This window comes from Pygoscelis adeliae, unplaced genomic scaffold, assembly GCF_000699105.1.
Source record: "Pygoscelis adeliae isolate BGI_AS28 unplaced genomic scaffold, ASM69910v1 Scaffold14, whole genome shotgun sequence".
Classification (NCBI taxonomy): domain Eukaryota; kingdom Metazoa; phylum Chordata; class Aves; order Sphenisciformes; family Spheniscidae; genus Pygoscelis; species Pygoscelis adeliae.
This window is the reverse complement of record NW_008825109.1, coordinates 12906646-12930430: the sequence shown is the minus strand read 5'-3', so window position 1 is coordinate 12930430 and position 23785 is coordinate 12906646. Positions and strand designations below refer to the sequence as shown.

Genomic DNA, 23785 nt, shown 5'->3' with positions numbered 1-23785 from the left:
CTCTTTCTCTCTCTCATGAAGCCCTCCTTGGAATTAGGTTCTGGAGCAGAGGACATAGGAGAGACTAGTATGGATCTGTGGGTGTTATAAAAAATTAGAGTTATTTAGCTGATAAGTAACCCCTTGTTTTCTGCTTGTGGCATCATCCCCACAGTACCGTAAGAAACTGCTGCTGACAGAATACTCACTTCTGGAGAGGAAGGATAAATTGCTGCAAATTGAGAGCTCTGCTCTTCAAGAAAGCAGATTCTGCTCCTGATGTCAAGTTGTGCAATGTAAATCATAAAGTTTGCAAAAATGTTTAGGCAGCAACCATACAAGTTTCAGGTAAGGTTGTACTGTGAGTTCCCGGAGGTACTATTCACGTATGATGCGTAACAACAGAGGCATCTGCCTGTTGATAATATGCCCGGATGTGAATACCTTGTCCACCTATAGTCTGAGTCAAGCTGGACTATCAATATTTTTCCCCTAAAAGTTACAAATTACTTATTTGAACTCTTAAATATCTCATGTCACTCAAAGCAGTAAATAATGCCTATTACAACTAAGAAAGTACGTAGCTTTGCCTTTCCAGGATTTGTGAAAACACGATTATTCAGCATAAACTGATTTAGGTAAAAATCCAGCACAATTTTTATATGATATCTGGGTCCAAATTCAAGCCCTGCATTGTTTTCCAAATTAAAGTATTTAGTAGGATGAACACTGGGATTTCAAATGCCGTGCTCTTTCCAGTTAAAGAAAAAGTTGCAAAATGAAACATCCATTTGCTATGTGACATAACTCAGAACTCTGTAATGGCCATGAGAAAGACAGTTGCAACATTTACAAAATAACCTGTGACACAAAATAGAAACAATGCAAGGAGATCCTGTTCTCGACGTGCTTCAGACCCATTTTTGCAGATAACAGAATTGTAAGTGGTTAGACATGGATTAAAATTAAATGATCAAGAAATTTTAAAGTCTCATATCAATAAAGACTTATCCATTTAATTAGTTGGGCATTTCTTAAACACATACTGTGCACAGACATTTTAAATATATTTATTTTTTAAGATTTTCTTCAGAAACTTTTTTGTTCATTTAAACAATTACTTTAAAAATAGAATTTTCTTGGACCTTCCTGCAGAAACTGACACAAAACTATATCAGAATTGCAGAAGTTTTTGAAATACAAAATTCCTTTTAAATTTGATAGAAAGAGTATCTTCAATTGGTTTTTGATACTTTTTTACTATAGTCTTCTAGCTTGTGTTTGATTATTTTTAGAGGCTTCTCAGCCCCTGACTGTTTATATATTTTCAGCTTCTTGCTTTTTCCGTGTACTGAACAGAGTTTTATTTTTTAGCTTAATTGCGTTTGCCTATTCTCCCTTTAATACTCACTTTGAGTATATTCTGAATGCAGGTTTTCTAGGTATCTCCCCAGCATCACTTAATTAGAGCACAAGGTCGCAGGTTGCCCAGGTACCAGCAATCCTTGTTGGGCACAGTAGTGTTTACCAAAGGGAGGGTTCTCTAAAACTCCTTCTGCCCTGGCAATAATCTCCCAGAAGAGCTATAAAGATACTATATTCTGGAAAATTTGTTTCCTTCCAAATTAAATATTGGGTTGTTTAAAATCCAATAGTCAAAAACTCTGGCCTTTTTTTATAGGTTGTTATACCTTTTAACAGTCTGTCAGACTGAACTGGTCTTGAAATAGATACCAACCTTCATGGATCAAATGGCAACCCTTTACTAGCCTTAACTTCCAAAAGTCTTTGCAGTGTCGGCCAAGACATGTAAAGGTGTTCTCTTTCACCTAATTGGATATAATTTTCATCATTACTGCTCTTTCCTCCTCTTTTATTTAACATTTCCACATGCAGAATTTGTTAACATTTAAGCAAGTTTTCACAGCTTCACTATTCCTCCTTCCCCCAATATCATGCAATAGCAGAGCACTAAGCAACAGATGCTAATCCCATAGTTTAATGCACCACCAGAAAGTAATCAGATATTATGATTATAAGAGCAGTATAATATTCCTATATGGAATAAAGTATTTTCATTGTTCATTTTTATCTTCTCTCCCAATTTGGATTTCTGTGCTTCGAGGGAACATATTTCCCAGGAGTACATCTATGATGTACTATATAAATGACAGCATGGTTAACATGAATTCTTTTACTCTGTATAATCAAGTCTATTATACTGACAATACTGTACAACTTTTAGGAATATTTAATTGCCATTCAAATACTTAACCACACAGATACCTACTGTTTATTTTAAGATAAGATTTAATTAATCTCCTTGTTACTGCTAAAGTGCTGTGTGTGAAAAAGAAATTATTCTATAATCCATGTAACCTGTCTTTCATAATTTCTCATCACCAGAATGTTTTATTTGGATTACACCCGTCCACTTGCTCCTTCTTACTTCAGTTTACCTTTTCCTGTTGGAATCTAATCTAATCTAATCTAAACACTTTCTTACCCTTTTCGCTATTCTCTCTTCAAAATATCAAATGTACTTAATTGTCAAGATTTCTATCAATTTTTAACTTCTCCTGATATCAGTCCCTAAAGAGTCCTACTTCCTAACTGGAGTACAAACATGGAAACCTCAGCAGATGTATAATAAAAAACATATGCATTTTGCTGAATCAAGATATCAGATGATAAAATTTTATTGTAAGTAGTACTCTTTTCTCTATATCCTACATGTATATTTATATTAATTTTTTTATATAAATGCAGTAATCCTATATAAGTATTTCATAATTGTTTGTAAAAGAATAATTTTATTTGGTTTTATTCCGAATTGTGCTTTTTCCAGTGTAGCTTGTGATTTTTTTTTTTTTTTTTTTTATGCTAGAGGAATGAGCAGGATCATGAGCAGTACATTTGAAACGAATTTGGATGGAGAAATATTAGAAAACGCAATGTTCCATAAAATATACTTTGTTCAGTTTAGAGATAAATTTCAATCATTTCAAGTGCATAAGAGGATATTAATCCTGCTTAAACTGCAAATGTTAACATACCTAGCTATGATGTTGTTAATATTTTCATTATGTTGCCATTACAACTACATGCATTATTAGTACAGGCTTATAGCCAAGCCTATTTGTTAATTTATTAAGTCTCCAAGTAACACTTCTGACCTTCACTGCCAGTAGATTTCCTAATTCCATACTTTTTGTCAATGTTGTGTTTTTAGACTATGATTGTTTTTATATGATTTGTCTAAATGAATGCACATGAATTGTAGCCTAGAATGATGGTTTCTGTACATGTGAATAGAACGTGAAGAATAATACACAGTACTTCACAATAAAACAAATCTAAACTCTTAACTTATACCTATGAAAATAATGGGACTACTCATATGAATAAGTACCTTCACTGGTAAAATCTGCAAGTGGTGCTCAGGCCTTGTGAAGGACGGCAGGAGAGGAGGCAACTGTTTGGTGAAACATATTAAACACATGGATCTTTATGTGCCTCTCCTATCGTTTGCAGCTAAGGGATGCTCATAGAAGTCATGACTTTCCTGTTACTCACCAAAAAGGCAAGGCTGGTATTATAATAGGAACAGGTTTTCAAATCTTCAGTAAGACTTGGAAACAAAATAAGTAGCTACTTCCCTATAAAGAAATCACCAAGCCTCTGCACCATCTAACCAACAACAAGAAACCAACCTGCCAAAGGCTCTCTTCAGAAAAGTTTTTTTTCAGTCATATCTTCAAATGGGGGAAAAGAAATCATAGTACTTAAGGGCACAGGTACAATGTTATTAATGGACAGCCATGATCAGAAAAATAAAATATTGACTTTCAAATGCTACCAAGATTCAACAAGAGCTGTGACTGTTTATCAACTTTGGCAATTCATCTACTTGCTCAGTTGTCAAGTGCGGAATTCTGGCATTTAAATCCAGGTGTTAAGAACTGAAAATGTTCACAAACTAAGATGAACAGAAGTATGTATTTGTGTGAGACAGGCAGGGGTGGGGAGTAGGAGGGTATGGCCTAACTATACATGACACTTTTTTTAAATTACTGTAACTGCTTTTTTTCAATATGAAACAGCAGAGCTAAAGTTTTAAAGATGTGCTGCAAATTATTATGGGAGTATGAACTAACTTGCTGATAAAATTCCAGGGAGGAAGAAATCTACCATTCTTGTTTAACAGTGTTATTAAAATGGCGATTTAGGTGACTTGTGAGCTAAATATCACCACCATCAAACCCTGAGCACCTAAAATCGCTACCTCCTTTCCAAAGTGAGTGACACCATCATGTGCATAAATGTAAGTCTGAAGTGGAGGTACAAGCAGGACTGTACAAGCAGTATGAGCCATTAAGCCTTTTTTTTATATACTGCTTAGGGGCAAAACATAGTAATGCTGTATGCTAGAAACAGCAAAAGCAATTCAGAATCTGCCCCACAGGAAGAAATACTTATTAAAAATATGTCTTTTTGGTACACTTTGAAATGTATAATCCATTTTAAAAATGTTGAGCACAATGTAAATGCAGATTGTGCAAAGGTTCTGCTAACCAAAAAGCCTAGTCACAGCGTTATGACAGCTTTATGACATCTAACCATCATAGCAAGTGAAAACATGGAAGAGATGGCAGGTGGGAAGAAGTACTTGATATTCAAGGGGAAATATTAATGGATGTGTCTAAAATGTAACTACCTTTTAACGTGTCATGCTTAGGAATATTTGCATAATATTATCCTTTAAATTGCAGTGTATACATATTAATTTTACAGTGTCACTCCCAATAAGTCTGGCATCTGTACATTCAACGGGCCCAGTCTAGCACACTTGCATCTCTCTATCACAGACATTTGGAGTCTCAGTTGAGGAAGTGGCTTGAAAGCGAGACAACTCAGACAGACATGAAGAAACATCAGTTTGTGGAGGAAAACTGAAAACCCCCAAACCAATCATGTCCCAGGAAACTGTGCCCTGCAATGTGAAGTCCAAGGCACCCTCCATCCTTTCCCCACATATATTCTTCCTTAAGTTATTCTTCTTCCTCTGGATAATACCTGTTGTATATGTACTAGAAGTCCATACATAAATATATACATATTAAGAGTCCATGAACAACCTGCAAAAGAGCTGAGAAAGAAAGGCGTACGGAACAATTTAGAAATAGGACTGAGGAGTTTAAAAATAAAAGAAAAACCTCAGTGAGGAAGAATTATGAAGCAAAGCATATGCTCCGTATATGTCCTTACTCCTTGATGTTATATACTTCCTAGCACATTTTTTACCTCTGCCAAGAGTGCACTCCCCACTTTTCCCTAAGAAGTACATCATTAGATACATGTGAAATGTTGGCTGTACTTTTTTTCTGTTTTAAAAAGATTATGCTTCTTATTCAATGGCAATAGACCAAAAAACCCACAAAGCTGTATGCGTCTGGTCTTGTTATCAATGTGAACAAAGTCTTTCCTTTTAGATGGTGGCATTTTGGAATTTAGGTTAATGCCCATCTGCAGTGGAAAGCAGGAATTGCACCACAGATCCTGTGAGCCCAGGCTGACAAACACGTGATGTTTTTCTTGTACTACATGAGACACCATTAAAGGCAACAACATCTTGCAACATTTAAGGTTTCTATTCTGTTTACTCTTAAAAGCATGAAGAAAACATTACAATCACCAGGTCTCAAGGAAACTGAGACATACCTATCAGTATGCACGCAAGCACTGTCATTTTCTGGCAGGCCCCTGCCACATTCAGTGATACATGGAGAACAGATTTAGACCTGTAAAACTGCCATTTCCTAACTTTCATATGTTTCACTTTGTAACATAAGTAACTTCCTTAGAATGTAATTTCTTTACAGTGCAGTTTCTATTCAAGAAGAATCAGATGTGCTTGCTAAAAAGCTTTTTGTTTTATTTTGTTTTATACCATTGTGAGTTAATAGGATACAAAACTTTAGAACATATTACTGTCAAAACAGAATTGGCACACAAAACTCTATAATTTAACTTCTTTAATTTATTATAGCTGCTGGTGTTTCCAGCAGGGCAATTGTGAAAATGTTGGAAAATATTTTAACTCATTTTTAGCAAACCTTTCCTCCTCATCCTTTCTACAGTTTTCTTCCTGATTATTTACTTAGTTGCATTCCAGTAGATCAGAAAACAAAGTTGTCAATAGTGTGTAAAAACTATCCCCAGAGAGGGTTAGAAAAATGAAACTGTTGAGAAATCACAAGACGATTGTAGAACAGCTGTTCATTTTTGCTATATATTAGGAAAATTGAGCAAATAACTTCAGATATAAAAGATGCAGTAATAAAAATAACTTTCTGAAGATATCAGTTCAAACTACGAAATAATACTGTTGGTACATTTAGATGAAATTTCCCTTAAATGTTCCAGGAAAAACTACTTAAAACTAAGCCTTTGGACATATGACAGTTTTTAAGATACTGTAAAACATGAAGCAAGTTAGTATCTCATCCAGTTATTCATTTTGAGAAAATGCCAAAGCCACAATAGTTATAGCTCTACTGTTCCAAGATGAGGCTTGTAGTTCACAGCTCCTGTATCTTCTGACATACTACTGTCTGGAGGTATTTGAGAAAAAAATATTTTACATACACTATCCTATTCTTACGTGTCTGACCAATTTTTAAAAGTAAATTTGAAGCTCTACAGAATCAAATTGGTGAGATGTTTCTTCTGAAATACATAGTCTACTTCAGGTGGCCAATAATTTATGTTTCATTTGACGTTTCCTTATGAAAACAAGAAAATGTAGAATGAAGAACAAAGGCATAATAGGCAATTAATTGCCTTAAATACTTGCTTTAAAACTGTTTAAATTTAGAATAATTAAGTATGAAACTATTTTTTCAGGCTTCCTTCTCCTTGTAGTAACAATCGTAAGAATATTGCATAAATGATGAGATTTAAGGAAGAAAAAAAGACTTCGTTCTTTTGAGTCTTGTATATTCTTGGTTTCATAAACACCGTTAGGAATACCCAGGAGTCTGAAGTTAGAACGAGTCTTTGAAAACATCCTCTGTAACTACTAAGGCTACAAAGTTAAAGAGAGCGTGAAAGGAGGAGTTCTTTCATACTCACATCCAACAGCTGAAGCATTAACAAAATTATCAAACTTTGCAAGATGGATGGCAGGAAAAAAGAGTTGCCAAGTTTACTGGGAGCCTGACCCTAAAACTGGCCTCCTGTGTTTGTACAAAGATCTGTCAAAATCTGTCTTGTCTGAAAACAAGGGCTTTCTCTGTCTGGATGTAGCTCCAAGACTGGAGCCTATATATGTATATGCTAACAACTTAGTATGTGAGCTTTGCACAAAGAGTATTAAAAATATTTTAATTGGTTAGTTAGCTAGACGCTCTATCTGGTTAGACTTTCTTAGGTCTACACACATAGCACAAAAAGAGTTGCTGTGTATTCCACACACATTAGAACCCATTGTTCCAAGGCTTGTATTTAATTTCAAAAGATCACAGAAAATCATATTTTCTTTTAAGAAAGACAAGAGAATGCTTAGTGGCAGAGCTACTTGAAGGAGACAGGGTTTAGGATCCTGACTTCTTGAATATACACAGTTGGCCGGGACCACAGTCACGATCCGCTAATGAAGGCTGGATTTCCCTTCTCTAATCAGTACTCTCGATGACTGTAGCACACACTGCTTTTATTCCTCAGGGGCAGCTCCTCTCTCAACCAAGGTGAGATCTGCATAGGAAGGGCTTGATCCACCATTACTAAAGTTGTGTTTTAACTGTGTGGGCACAGCATCTGACTCAGCATGCACAAAATGTGTGATCAAAGTGAGGGAGAATTTCTGAGTATAACCTCCTGCTGGGAAAAGGCAGATATATGTGCTATCACCCCGAAGAAAGTCAGTCCAGAGCAGCAAAAAACTTGGAGAGATTTGCCATCCAAGTCACCCACAAGATTTAGGATAGCTGACCAGTAGCTATTACTATGTAAGAAGGGAAAATGGGAGTGAATTTTGGACTAGTTAAATAAAAATGCCACAAATGAAAATTTATAGACAAAGTTAACGGGAGTTCTGGGGGCTTCCATTACTGACATAAACTGAAGAGAAATACCCTCTTAGCAAACCAAAATGCCGTGTTAGTTACAGTGAGATCCACAAACAATCTTTTTACTATTACTTGTACTAAACTCCTTCATATTCTTGCGCACCCAAGCTGAAAAAGAAACAGCCCTTCTAACAAATGGCTTCATTTAAGGCCTCTCTCAAAATGTACACATTCATATATTTTTGTCATCAATTAAAACAAAGGGCCCAGAAGACCAATTATTTACTGCTGGGCATTATGAGAAATATCTCTGAATCACATTATTTTCAATAGTGAAAACTATAAGCACATGAATGAAATCACATTCTTTTAATAACAATACTGCCTTTGAAAGGACATTTTGCACTCGCCCAGAGATATATGGAATTCTGAGTACAGATACATGCAAACCCCAACACTTAGTCGAGAATCTGCTTTTGTTTTTCTGCTGGTTGTTAATTATTCTGGGGCAAACTGAAATGATTTCATCTGTATTGATTCTGTACAAAATTCACTCCTGTGCGCAGAAACAAGCACACAGTTTTATACCATACAAGACTTCAAAATAACAACAATATATAAACTGCCACATGGCATGAAACCTAAGGCCAACACCTCCAGTACTGGGTCTCTGAGAGAGGCAGGACCAGGTGTTTCAGAGGAGGTTTAAGTGAAACGCAATTATTAATTGTGTCATTGGTTTATTTTATTCTAGCTTTTCTACCTTTTGGTTTATAGTTTGTTAGTGAACAGATCTCTGTATGTATCTGAAACCTGAGTGGAGAGTGATTAGCTGAATCCCGTGGTTTTGTTCAAGCATAACACTAGCAACCAGATTTCCTGTGTGAAAACTGTGAATCCAATTTTCACTCCCAATGACTGTTCCTTATAATGTGCTCTGTGTCTGCCAGTAACTTGATGTGCTAGAATAGTCCTAACTTGCTAAAATTTGGAGTACAAAAAACTTCTGAACGAACTTTCATGCCAGTTACCAGAGCTCTTCTGGCATATACTTTAAAGATTTTTTTTTCCCCCAAAATAGCTATTTAGAGTTTTTAATATTTCATATAGACCCCAAATTCACTCCTTGTAATGAAAACATAAGGTGCCACCAGTAGTTCAAAAGTGCATGAAATGTAGATTTAAAATGAAAGAATTAAAAATTATAATTTTCATGTTGCATTTTCTATGTCCATGTAGAAAATGTCTGGTCCACAATCTGTGTACTGCACAGAAATTGTATACTAATAATACACCCATACTTTTAGCAGGCTTTCAATGCCTCTGAGAATACCAGTAGGGTTGCAAACTTTAAAATACAGCTTTTTGTCAGAGAACTAATTATTGCAAGAATTGTTGTTGACCATATCTACAGAAAATTCCATTATTGCACAGTATTGCAATAGTAACCCAATGCCTCAGTCACTATGCAATCGTTCAGGCTCACAGCATCCTACCCTGCAAATACCAAGAGAATAGGGGACTCATGAAAACCACAAATAGTCTTGAAAATACTTTGATTCATGTTTTAAGTCAGTAGAGTGATTGTGAAAGGTGCCAAATCAGCTCCTTTTTCATTAACCAGTAGAAAAGATCGGCACTGTCCTCCATGTTGAGCTGCTTATCATCACCTGTATTGAGCCAAACCCCTTACCTCATCACAGACATGTTCATAAGCCAAGATTCAATTAATTCATGGAAATGTGCAGAATACATACAAAGACATATTATGTCCATGGAGCAGAAGTATCTGGTGTAGCTCATTTTTTCCTACTTCATGAAGGCTACAATCATCACCATTAAGGACAAAAAAGTCCATAAATGAACCCAGTAAGGAGAGCAAATGGTTTGTAACTACAAAACTTCTTTTGGGGGTCTAATCTCTGCCTTTGGACTGGTTTTCTTAAAAAATGTCATTGACTGACAGACATATTTTATCCAGAAACATAGACTAGGCAATCTTTGGGAGTGGGGGGTCAGAGTAAGAGGGTATGGAAGGTACAAGGAAGAGGTGGGATAAAATAGTTTATTCACCAAAAATGCAGTTTAGATGATCCAGATTAATTTGACTTCATTCTTCTAATAAAAGAAAATTATTTGTTCTGTTAAAGATAGGTTTGGAGAAATCTTACTGAATTATATTGATTTTTGTTTCAGAAAAATGATTAATGATACTTAAAGAAACAAAGACTGTTAAAAAAATGAAATTAAATTTGTTATTTGAGCCACAATGGTTTCTTTTCTCAGATTTCTCATACTGATGAATAAACCAATTATTATTCCAAATCAATCTAAGCATTACAATTTCATTACAATTTCTATCTGAAAGGCAAGTGACATGACAAGCTCTTCAGGAGACACCTTGATATAAGAAGAAGAACAGAGATTGTCAACAGCCATCTTTTTGCTAGAGCTGTTAAAATTATATTATTAACAGATTTATTTATTGTTGATAATCATATCTTGCAATGTTTTGAACAAAATACCATAAAAAAATTTCAACCCTGAGTAATGAACCTTGGAGAAATGACTAATTTGGACCTGTCGAAGATCCAGAAAAAGAGGGCCCAGATTTGGAAAAAAAAATGCCTATTTTGTTCCTTGATCATTTGTCCCTTGTCACCAAACTTTTAATATGAAATGCTTTTGAGAAGTCCTCAGGATTAACATTGGAAATCACCAGGTGTTTTTTAATTCAAGATTTCCCTCCCTGCTTGCAAGACTTATTGCAGACTAATTTTCAGAAAAAAAACAGGAATATCAAACTAGAGCAACCCAAGACAGCACTAGCTGATGTCCACATCTGTTTTTTAAAGGAAACAAAGGTATTGGGAACAGTGGGTTTGAAATGAATTTTCAGGAGAAGATCCAAAGAGAAGAAATTTCTCCTTGGTGAACTGAGATCGAGAAAGCTTTCTAGGTGGTGGCAGCACCACAGAAAAACCCCATGATAAGAAGTTAGAATGATGAGAAGATGGTAAGAGACCATCTCATCTAAAATAAAGATGAGGTTAACAGTGCTGATAAAGTATTAGAGATATGGAACATTTCAACATGAAACATAGGACTTACATAGGAACACCATGTTCTTATTTACTATTTTGTCTCTATTTAGTTCTTTTAACCAGGGCTAAGATGAATCTATCTGAAAAGCACAGGAAGTTTAAATCTAAGGCAAACCATATCTGTATACTGTGAACAAAATATTCCATACAAAATAGTATATTTAATTCATTTTGTCCACCCTTCTCTCTCCCAACAAGGTATCGCATCACTCTATAAGAAGCATCAAAAAATGATCGAATAGGGTGTAGGCAATGTTAAAGCTCTACTGCATGCAAATTACATTGCCCAAGTCCCTCATTAAAACCCATAACAACAAAAGAGATGGCCAAAAAAGTGTTTTCTGCAAACTGTACCTACAGCATACAACAACAGCCAATCAAACTGGAATTCCACAGGGAAGGCATACAAGCCATCCTACCAACCTATGCACAGTAAGATTGACCTATGTACAGTAAGATTGTAAATTGGTGCTTTGCCTTGATTTTTTGATACCCAGCAAACCAGCTTATTAACTGCACTTTCATTAATTTCATAATTGCATTTTATTAATTTCAGATCTAGAGAAATTGTGTTTATAAATTTCTAAAGCCATCTACACTTCCCAACAGCCACTCTAGTGGTGCTGTGTCATTCCTGAGGTGTTAAAACACCATCTCTGGAGTTCTCATCAGACAATCCTGTTTGCAATGCTGACATCCTGGTAGGTAGAGGGAGACTGATAGCACCCAACAAAAAAAAAAAGCTCAACTTGTAAGGCTTTGAAAAACACAAATATCAACACAAAGCATGAAGAAACTGGACAACAAAAGAAAAGAAGAAGGGAGAGAAAGAATAAAATTAAGCACATCTGGAAAATAAATTCTGTTTCTAATTGAAAATTATAGAACTCTGGAAATTGCAACAGATTTTTTAAATTAGAAACTGACAACAGTGTTTTGAACATATTTATAGTAGATTTTGAAAATTTTCTCCAACAATGCAGAACGTCAATCTCTCAGAATTAGTTGCCTAATGTCTGGAAAACATTTTTATTAAAAAACTGTGACTATGCATATTTGCTTACCTGGTCAGTTAAACAAAATTCACTGGCCTGAGCAGAATGCATTGTAAAAGAAATCTGTAAAAGAAAAAAAAAAAAAGTTTAATTATAATTTATTTCTCTCTCTCATATTTTTGATGACAAATAAGTAATAATGAGTGGTTACTATTATATAGAAATTGCAAGCAGCAAAATCATACTAAACAAAAAGCCTCTTAAAATCTGTTAGGTCACTGTTTTCCCAAAAGAGTCCTGACTGTGTGGCAGGATTACATTTATAAACAATAGTAGTAAACCCAACAGACATACTATACCCTGCTATTCAAAAAGGATTAAAGGTATCTGTTATGTAGTTGGTATCAACTTTTGTGTCTTTTTATTCAAACACAAATGTATCGCTATCATTATTTCCCTGAAGGATACTCAGTTTTATATGTCTATCTGGTAAAAAAAAGCATGTATTTCTCATTAAATGTTCTTCAGGGCACTTGAATACATAGACTTCATTTACTTTCTATAACATTTCACATAAACACAGTGTGAAAAGAACATTATTAAGACTGTAATGTGATTAACATAAATGTCGGAAAAGGCCAAATGTTAGCCTGCCTGTGCAACTTTTATTTCTTCATTGAGTATGGAATATGCTACAGTTGCTAATTGCTTAGTCACATAGCATTCTTCCATGGGAATTCCTCTTCATTCCTTGTACAAACAGACATTCAAAAAGTTCAAACACTGATATTTTGTGTTCATTTCATTGCTTAACATGTGGACTGGAGGGACATTCATGAGGTAGTATTCAAATCCTGATAGAAAAACTGCAGTATTTTGCTATGGTTCATACACTCTAATCATGATTGCTTTGACTGTGTTGCAAACATTGCGCAACTCAAGTTCAGCAAATTCTTTTGGAGGAATAACATTGCTCCAGATGAGTTCCCTGGTGCTGAGAGATCAAGCTGAAAAGTGAATACTTAATTTGGGTCACACGGGCTCGGTTTTTTCAGAGGACCCAGCATTACACAGCACTTTATACATTCAAGGTACTGCTCACAACGATTTCAGTTGGAGACATAAATACCAAGCGCATTGCAAATTAGGTGACAAACAGGTTACAAAAATAGGGAACACACAATTGCTGACCATCTCTAAAAACTTGATGCGATGCACTTCACACTTTGATATGTGAACTCTGCGGTAAATCAGAGGACTGAATTTTATTCTCCAGGGCTTTAATCAACTTTGTTGTGAGACTCTCTTTCTTGTCCTGAGATGGTCTCAGTCACCAGATACTTTCCACTTTCTGTTTCTGAACAAGACTCTCCCTTACTACAAACCAAATTCACCCTCAGAGATGGCCCATCCGCTCACTGTCTGGATCAAGGACAGTATGAAAAAGAAGTGTGTTACCAAGTAAGGAAAGATTCCCATAGTGCATTTGCAGAGGATGGTTACGTCAAGCCGCACAAGCTACACTAGTACTATTTGACTTCACCACTTTGCCACTTCCATAATGTTATAACACAGGTTTTCTTGATAAATAAATGTCTATTCAGGGTGTTGGGAATGCATAAAATCTTCAGAAATTCTGTTAGGAAGCACAATAGCTGCCAACCACAACCACCAGCTCCAGTGCTGGAATGTGTAGATGGTCCTCCTTGAGGTCAGGAAATAACTGACAGCATACCATCCTTTCTGCAAACCGGTATGACAGAAGGGTCATTTGGTAGTGTTTCACTAAATACTTGTTGACAGCAAGGAAACTGACTAAAGAAACATAGTTTCAATCCTGGACTCCGGAAATTAAGTCTTATAATGGGAAGTGTCATACAACGTCAATGAAAGACTCTTGAAAAAGACTATGATAAGACAGAAAGACAGTTCTATCACCTCTCTTCCATTCACCTGAGACAGCAGTTTCTGGCATATGGAACATCATTCCGTATACCAGTATTGGCCAATGTGCCTTGCATTTTTCATTAAAAGGGAAACCAGTGACCATGATGCTGAGAATTTTGGAGTGGACCGATAAACAGCAACGAGGAAGGGTACAGACAAACTGCAAACCCTGGCAGATGAGCCCAATTATCAGCAAACCCTAGAGTGTATGCTGCTAATAAAATATAGTTTCCTCTTGGTTACATTAGCATTCTTCTGATGTAGCAAGACTAGGTTATCTTAATTTATAAACCGGGATTTGGGTAAAGCAAATTTGAGCTGAAAGAGTCATATCCTCACCATTTCCTTAGCCACTTGCCTGTTTGTGACTTTTGAGAACTTCTGTCTCATTTCAGAAAGATTTATCATGAGACTTATCTTCTCAGTCCAAGCTACAGTCCTGTTACTGGGTTTGCTCCACCGGACTGATGCAACTGTGCAGGTCACTGTAGATAAAACAGTTTCTCTGCTCAGATCTAATAGCAGGAAACTTTTCAGTGGTTTAACAGCAAGAGAGTTTGAGCAAATGCAAAAACACTGAAAAGGTGACTGATGATAGGATAAAGGATGAACTGAATAGTGGTCACTGTGCTTTTGTAAGATTTGCTGTACATAATCCTTTACTCTGAGGTTCTACGCAGAACAGAAGTGGAAGGAGTTTTACTAGGGGAAAGGAAAAAGAAAACAGAAAACATAATCAGAACCCGTACTGCTATGCAATCAGTTGGACAAACAGTCCAAATGTGTTCAGAACAGCGAGAAATTCAGGAGACTGCCTGTCTCTCCATGTTTAACTAAGGCCATGGTTGCCTGAGAAAGACTACCACTTTGTGCACTTAAAGTCAACAGTCTCGCCGATGACTGTTCATCTACCTTTTCCTGACAGTGTTGTAAGGGAAGCTTTGGATTTGAACTCCAGCCACACCAGTTATGTCCCACCATCCTCAATCACTCATGGTTAGACTCCAGAACCGAGCACATCAGAGATGGTCCTGATGGTTACATTTGTTTAGCATTGGAGAACAAACCATCTTTCCTTGTTAGACTTTTGGGTAGCCTTTCAGTAAAAACACGGTATGCATGAAAACTAGCAAGAGTAAGTGGGTTAATGACAGACCAGATGCAATTTGCTTATCCTGGCCACATCTCAAAGCTGTGATGGACACCCATCCCTGCTGACGCAGGCATTGCTGCCAGCACTCCTGTACCAGCCAAAAGCTCTGAACATATGACTCCACTCCGGGAAAAAAGGCACATTTTGCATCAGCATCTCCGCATCCTTCATTAATTATGTCACAGCCTCTTTCAGAACAAAAAATATTGTTCACCCTCCTTAGTCCACTTATCTCTGTATTGCTAAGAGAAAGTAACTTGGATTCTTTACCTTCTAGTGAATCACAAACAAATTGTTATCCCCACTCTCACTGGAGGAACAGGCATCATGACGAGTCTGATGGGGGAAGACAGGACCTTTTTACCTGTGATAAAGTCCAAGCAGGAAATGAGGCAAGTTTCCCTTCTAGTTTGCAGAGTCTGCAGACACAGTCACCAACTTCTTATTTTCAAACTGAGCACATATGGCATGACATAAAAAGCATCAAGGTACTGAGACAATTATCATGCAACTCTAAAGATACAATTTTTACAGTCACTTTTCAGAGAACAGTGTTGTTATTCTCTTTTTATCCTTTAAATATTTAATAGCAATCCTATTTTATGTGTATTAATTCTAAGTCACTTATAACGAGATTTGCAAAGGTATTGATTTCACTGGGAGTTAAGGGCTAAATATCTTTGTATGGAGCCACAGCCTTCATTCTATTAAATCTCTACATTTATTGTCTGCACACAAATCATTATAAAGCAGGCATTATTCAAGAAAGAACTCAATAGCAAGAGAAAAGCCCAATTAACAAGGAATTCAATGCAATTATGGAAGTTTGGAAGTTGCCTGGGGTTGTGTTTGCCTGCAAATCATTGGGGAAAGATGAAAAGGGAAGAGTTTGTTTCATCCCCACTTCCAAAGTATTATTTTCACTTCAGCTTTATATTTTTAATTTTTAAGACCTGAAGTATTTGGACTTCTATGAAGTCACAGGTTAGGAACAAAGATGCCATTAACTGGGTTTCTGGGGGATCTTTATTTTGCCACACTATCATCAGTGCTGGGGTTAGCCCTATCAATAGCTAAAAGCAACAGTCTGGGGTTCTTGTCCATAGCTCTTGGATGTTTGTAGATAATTAAAGTGGTTTTTCTGACCCTAGTCTTGTAGACATTAAAGTCAGGTCAGCACAAATAATGCTGGAATGTACATTTTAATGCCTAAACTTCTTCCTTCCAATTCCACACCCATTTGTGTGAAACAAGGAAAAGAAATAAGAACTGAGGGCCAACAGATATGGACACTGGCTAATTAAAGTAAGGATTTTTTTAAGTACTAAAAACTGTTTTATTCTATGATTATAAACTCAAGTCTTTCCATAAAATAAGACACTGTAAATCCTCCAGCTAACAATGTAAAGTCAACAGATAAAAGAAATCTATCAGTCTATATGCCTGCCTAAGGGGCACCGAAAAAGTTGGGGAAACAAGGAGAATCACAGTTGAACAGCTTTGTGATAGCATCAAGGCATTTCAGGACAGCATATATTTCATTGCACAGCATTTTTATGGCTTTTTTAAGTATAATGCTGTGATGGGCTTCATATACCTTCTTACACCAGCAAAATACTTGGCTGTTACAAACACAACGATGAATGTGTCCAGTGAACTTTGAGAGCTGCAAATTCCTGCCTTCCAACGTGCAACATTTTTTACCCCCATGTCAGCTACCCACAGCTCTCTGGCTTGGAATCAGGTTTCTGTTCTCAAGGTGGATTCAGATATATCATGATACATCACTCTTGCGGGGGTGGAGACGTTTATTTTCTCAGTTTTTATCCCTAACACTTTCCTAGAAAGCAATCAGTTGAGCCAAAGAAGGGTTCCCAGGGCGACCCCAATGTTCCTAGGACACTGATGACTCTCCTCAGCATGCAGTGACACAAGGCAGAGATACTGCTTTCTCTAACTCAGACCTCCTGGGAGGGATAGCTGCCGTACAGACACCGCCAAGACCGAAGAAAAGATCCACAGTTTGAGATGGACTGGCTGTCCTAATTAATGCTCCCATGAAATAGAAACATGGCTGAATAAAGTGGAGGATGTTTAGTCCTTGCAACGACTGGGGTAGGGCTGGAGCTGAACACTGGTGAGAGTGTTCTCACTGAACAACAGTGAGAGGAGACTCCGGCTAGGCAGCTGTGGAGATAGCCCTCACTTGTGGCAGCACCTGAGTGCCTAGAAGAGACCACCGCCACCCCAACACTGAAGTCCTATCTAAATGGATTAAATTTGCTCAGTGGACAAAGCTCTGGTAGACTTATTTGCACTGTTCACAATAGAAGTAATGCAACAAAGATGCAAGAGCTTGCACTATTCAGCTTTTTTTTTACACACTCCTACCCTCACAACTGAATGACAGCGTGTTTGTTAAACAAGACTGGTTCTTGTTTAACCCATCATGCAGCTAAAACAAAATGGAAGTCATATTACATGGCACAGAACTTGACAGTATAAAGCAATCTAAAAAAGTGTTAACTCAAAATTATTTGCATTTTTCAAAAACAAGATTATATATTTCAGGAGGAAAAGACTACTAATATTGGAGATGGCGAGTAATAAATGCATGCATAAATAGCCAACAAAATCCTCTAAATTTTATTGAAAATGTTGGAGTTCTTTGAACTTTAATGTTTAAAAAAATTCTCTGTTTTGTAATGCATATTTCCAGCTGAACAGGGTTAATCTGAAAAGACTGAGAAGTCATATTTAATGCAAAAAAACCTGAAGAAGTTATCTACCAGTACCTCAGATACCACTAAAACTGAACTGTTTTTTGTGGGGGAAAAAGGTGCTCATGGTATTTTCTGCATTTAAAGTACATAAGTACAACCAGAACCAAACTCTCTTTTTTTCTCATGTCTTTGTGTGAACAAACACAGACTATTTAGAGGGATTTTCTTGATATGGGTTTTTTTCTTTTTGTTGTAATTTTTATTTTGTGGACAGTTCTGCCTCAGAAACATAATATAGAAAATGAAACAAACACTTTATTAAATGAATTGGACTTCTTCAAGGTTCTTGCAAACGTTGACTGATTTGGGGGTGAGAACTTAAGACTTCTTTCCCCAGCAAGATCTATTCTACCTTGTAAGGCTTCAAGTTCACTTCAGTTCTTGAATTAGGGGTGAAATTGGACTCAAATATTGGCTCTGCTAATTGCAGTCAGATTCCTACAACAATACACAAGCAATGACCAATTTATCAAAACAAAGCTTCCATAACTATTTTCATTTTGTTAGCAGTAGTTTCACTCACTGCTAAAAAAAGGACAAAGTCTTTTAAGTAAAAGTCTTTTTTCTCCTAAAGTACTTAAAACAGGATTAATTTTTATATACTTACTAAGGGTTGGATTGCACTGTAAGCCCATTATAGTGGAAAAAGAGAGAAGTGAAAGCTCCACTGCATCTGGAGGAGGATCAGAAGGCACAGCCACAACTCCCACACAGCCACTGTCCCCTGCAACTCATTCCCCATGACAGCTACTTTGTGGGGCACCTGGAGCAGATCTACCGCCGGGCGACCATCCTGGGAGTCACCCAAGAAGCCTTTTTATTCCCCTTCAATAGGCAAACAGCAGATTTCTGCTTTCCTATTGCTCCCTACAGCTTCTCTGCCAGGGTCTAAAGTGTCTCCCTGTGGGGATGAAACCCGACATCCACATCCAAAGGCTCACAATAGGCAAAGACATCCTACACACCTCTTCCAGACCCACACTTAGGGACAAGTACAACATGGTGCTTCACCTTCTGTTTTGCTGAGTGACTGTGAATGCTGTTGTTTGTAAAAAACTTACCACGACACTTGCCCCTGTTATGAGCTGTCTTACATGCCAGAACATTCAAACTCAGCGATATGCTACACTTACAATCCATGCAGCATAAAGCTGAATGCACTGTTGCATGCAAAATACTACACAGGAGTAATAGCTCACAAACTGATCTTAGATACCTCACTACAGGTGCAGAGCAACTCCATTAAATCATAAAACAGAAAAAAACCACATCCCGCTCAGGCCTGGCTCATTACATTACCATTTCTTTTTGATTTAAAAAAAAAAAAAGTAAGCATTACACTATTTATTTATCTAGTAGAGTAACTTGTTTAAGACTTTTGGCACTATTTCAGTTAAGCTTTGTAATTTGTCTTGTAACATTTTTTAATATACCACATGAATAGAAAACTGCATTTCAAAGAACTGCAAAGCCACAAGTTATATAACAATGGCTGCAAAGTGGAATCCATTTTAACTCATAATAGGTATAATTAGCACAATAGAAATTAATCACATTATATTTCAGTGCATCTTTAAAATGTTCCAGATGCTTTATGCTTTCAAAACTTCATTTGTATTTACTTAAATTCTTATTAAACAAGGTTTGTACAGGAACAGTACATAGACCTGACAGCTAAACACCAAATTTCTCATTTTTTTCACTAGTGTGACTAAACAGGAGAAAATTATATTCTGTTTGCTGCTCGCCCCCTCAAACAAACCAAACAAAAACCTCAGCTAACAAACCTATCCAAATATAGTGTTATACAGGAGATGAGATGAGATGACATGTCACTTTGTTCTTTGTTTTTTTTTCCTATGAAACTGCATGTTCTTAACAAAGTAAAGAAAATAAAAACACAAAACAAAGTAAAAAACTCTAATCCCTGAGATTCTCAAAGATAGTCATCTATGAATGTTTCCTCTTCCAAATCCAGTCTGAAACTCTCTGTGCTTACACTTCATCCTAAAGATTATTCTCTACATTAAAATTTTGGTATCTGTTCCTAGATAAATTCCGGTTCATCCTTCCCGATACAGCTTCAGTATTCCCACTGCTTTCCCTTTTGATGACTATCTCATCCCTGAGTATTTTTCCACATAAGTCACATTTCCCACCCATAACTATTTTTACATCAGGAACCTGTTGCCTACATGGCCAAACACTTACCTACAATGCACTTTTTACTATCCCGACTAAGAAAAAAGCCATGGTTTCATCGCCCATGTGAGAGCCTGGCTTACTGCACGCAGCCAGCCTGAGGTCTCCTCCTGGGGCCTGACGCAGACAACTGAAGCTAGTGGAATTTACAGCACCAACGTGACCTCTGCCTTTAACCTTGAAAAAGCTATGTTATCTCTATAGCACCCTTCTTCTCTCTGGTAACACAGACAGATTCTTTTCAGACCTTTTTCAGCTGGAGAGAAGTATTTCAATAATTATTATTCCTCTGACTATTCTAATACAGAAATCTTCCTACACAAAATGTTTTTCTTAGCTGCAAACTGTAAATCTTCTGATTTTTGATTCTTCTGTGATCGCCCCTGTCTGTACAACTTCATCCACAACACTAGTCTTTCACTAGTCAAATACAATAAATTGACATCTCTATTCCTGTAGCCGCTACTGTCACTCTCTCCCACTTCTCCAACGTATCCTGCCTCTCCTTTTCCAACTCCCCAGTTATGCCTGGAGCTATATAATCTACCAAGAGAAAAATCCTTCTGTTGTTATTTCCTATTGCCTCATTTTTCTTCCATTTTTTGTTCCTGTCCCTGTATGTCTGACCTCCATGAAGAAGTCTCAATTCTAGAAATATTCCCTCTTATAAAGTACTTGCTTGTGTTGCTCCTCCACTGCCTCCTCTCTCAATGGAGAATTTGATAAGGCAGCTTTCTCTCGTTCCCTGGCATCTCCTTGGACCAAGCATTTTGATTGTTTTCTACTTAGGTCATGTCCAGCCATAGCACAAAGAACTATCTTCCGTCAAGAAGCGTCTCTTGTTTCTGACACAAGTGCACTTCAGCACACTGCTGATCTTTTGGTCCTCTTAGGTGCGTTGGTTCCTCTGTCTTCCAAGCTAAGTGGAGCAAGTTATTAAGAAAGTCCTTGGTGCATGGAGACAGCATATACACATTGCAGACTAAACAGTGCTTCAAGGTACTTAGAAGCTTCATTACTGAATAATCCAAGCACTTAACAAGCTTCAGGTATTTATCCCCACAACAGCCCTGTAAGAGACCCCTATTTTTACCTGACAGGGAACTGAGGCATAGGAAAACTACTTATGCTACTTAACCACTGGATATCTGTGATAACTCAGGAACCAAAGCTAAGTCTCTGATAACCCAGACTAGAATGCTAATCTACAGACTATTCCTCCCACTTCCTAAATGATAAGGTTCAGCAAATCTTATGTATGTAGTTTTTTCCCTTGCTGCCCTTGGAGTGATCTGTGCGTAGATGAGCTATTTTGGCTGGCTTCAAGGCAAAGAAATGGTGTGTCTTTTCCTCCCCCTATATCCCTTTAGCCAGAAACTGTTCAGCCATTTGTATTTTGCTGGGTGCAGCACTTCTAATTTTAGTCTTTGATACAATAATAATTGATGTCCCTATAGCTATTACCAGATGCAGTTAAAGAAAATACAACAGAAGAAGGAGGAGAAGAAAGGAATGTGTTATGTATGGTTTCTGTACAGAATTCCAAAGCAACTGCAAAATCTATGCTATTTCCAGTACCATCTTGTTTCCTCTAATTCTGAATGTCTTTTGTACTGGTTATAGCTGTATGGTTTATTTTTATGTGAAAAAGGATTATTCATTTTCTATCATCTATCTTTCCATTTACATTTTGCATACTAAAATATTTGCATTCTACTCATCTCTCTGAACTCAGATTTTTATGTGGAAATGTGGGAGATGTTGGCCTGTCTACTGTGGATCCAAAGAGTATCTCAAACAACATTTATAAAAATCCAGCATACGTTTGGGTTATGCTAGCAGAGTTACATTAAATTAAATACATATCCTGCTGTGGACTTAGGCCAAAATGAACCCATGGTATACCAACAATTTAGAGTATCTAGAAATGTTTGTTTCTTTTCAGAAGCCTTCCTCCAGCATCGTCCCTCAGACCTTCCCATCTTGTATCTTCCGACTTCCTGCTGGCAGCTGATGCAATCATTCAACCCCCCTGCAGCAGCCAGTGTGCATAACAGCACAAGCTGCACCATTGTGCCTTGCTTGTGACCTGAGTCAGTCAAGGAGGTTACACCAAGGCTGCGGGGTTTGGTCTCAACGATCTAACTTTCTCCACCACTAAAAATCTTAGATAATATCCAACATGTAGCACTGAACTAAAATCAAGTTCAAGGTCTAAGATGAACTACGGATCGTTAGTTCTTTTCTTGGGGGCGGGGGGGGGGGGTGGGGAGGTGACCATTTTCCTGTGCTATAAAGGCATCTGCCTCAGGAAAGTATTGTCCATCACACCATACTGCTCAACACCCTTTGCCAAAGCTTTCATCAAATATGGAGAAAAAAAAAAAATCAAAATTCTAAGCATTGCTCTATTCAGGACAATGACATCCACCTTTTGCATCTTAAGACTTTACTGAGGACTTGGATTTTGCCCACGCACCAAACAATTCTAGAGCCTGTTACCTATTTTGAAGAGACAGCTCTACTATATCATGAAGAAACACTGCCTACACAGAGATAGCAGCCAGAGGTAGCCACTATGACTTTGCCAGTACAACACCTCAGAGACAAAGTTATTACAAGTTAATATCTGTATCAGACAGGTAAGTCTGCTGAAGTCGGGGGGAAGGGACAGGGGAAAGAAGAGGAAAAGGTGATGAAGAGGAACACTGTTATAAGTCATGTGCCTAATGTTGACAAAAATCATAAATAAAAATTATGTACAGTGGACAGGTAGAACTTTGGGAACTAAAATGTTTTTGTTCCTCATTAAACAAAATTACTGTTTCCTAGGACTAAAACTGTACAACCCCTAGATCTATGTTTCTGTGAATTTCAAAACAAACAAATACTCTTTCTAAATAGCAGCAAATTTATTAAACAGGTTATCTGCTTCAACCTGAATACTTTCCACACCCCATGAAGTAGAACTTTGGGAACTAAAATGTTTTTGTTCCTCATTAAACAAAATTACTGTTTCCTAGGACTAAAACTGTACAACCCCTAGATCTATGTTTCTGTGAATTTCAAAACAAACAAATACTCTTTCTAAATAGCAGCAAATTTATTAAACAGGTTATCTGCTTCAACCTGAATACTTTCCACACCCCATGAATTGATCAAATCATAGAATCATAGAATCATTAAGGTTGGAAGAGACCTCCAAGATCATCAAGTCCCACCGTCAACCCAACACCACCATGCCCACTAAACCATGTCCCTAAGCGCCTCATCTACCCGTCTTTTAAATACTTCCAGGGATGGTGACTCAACCACTTCCTTGGGCATGTAGAGAGCGATGAGGTCTCCCCTCAGCCTCCTTTTCTCCAGGCTAAACAACCCCAGTTCCCTCAGCCGCTCCTCATCAGACTTGTTCTCCAGACCCCTCACCAGCCTCGTTGCCCTTCTCTGGACACGCTCCAGCACCTCAACGTCCTTCTTGTAGTGAGGGGCCCAAAACTGAACACAGTATTCGAGGTGCGGCCTCACCAGTGCCAAGTACAGGGGCACGATC

General features: G+C 37.3%; 1 long non-coding RNA gene across 1 annotated transcript in view; it reads right to left on the bottom strand.

Moving 5' to 3' along the window:
- LOC103920130 overlaps nt 1-23785 on the bottom strand; it is a 107015-nt gene that overhangs the window by 53207 nt on the left and 30023 nt on the right. The window contains exon 3 of the long non-coding RNA XR_663778.1: nt 12217-12270. This is a non-coding gene — a long non-coding RNA (uncharacterized LOC103920130). The remainder of the gene's footprint in view (nt 1-12216; nt 12271-23785) is intronic.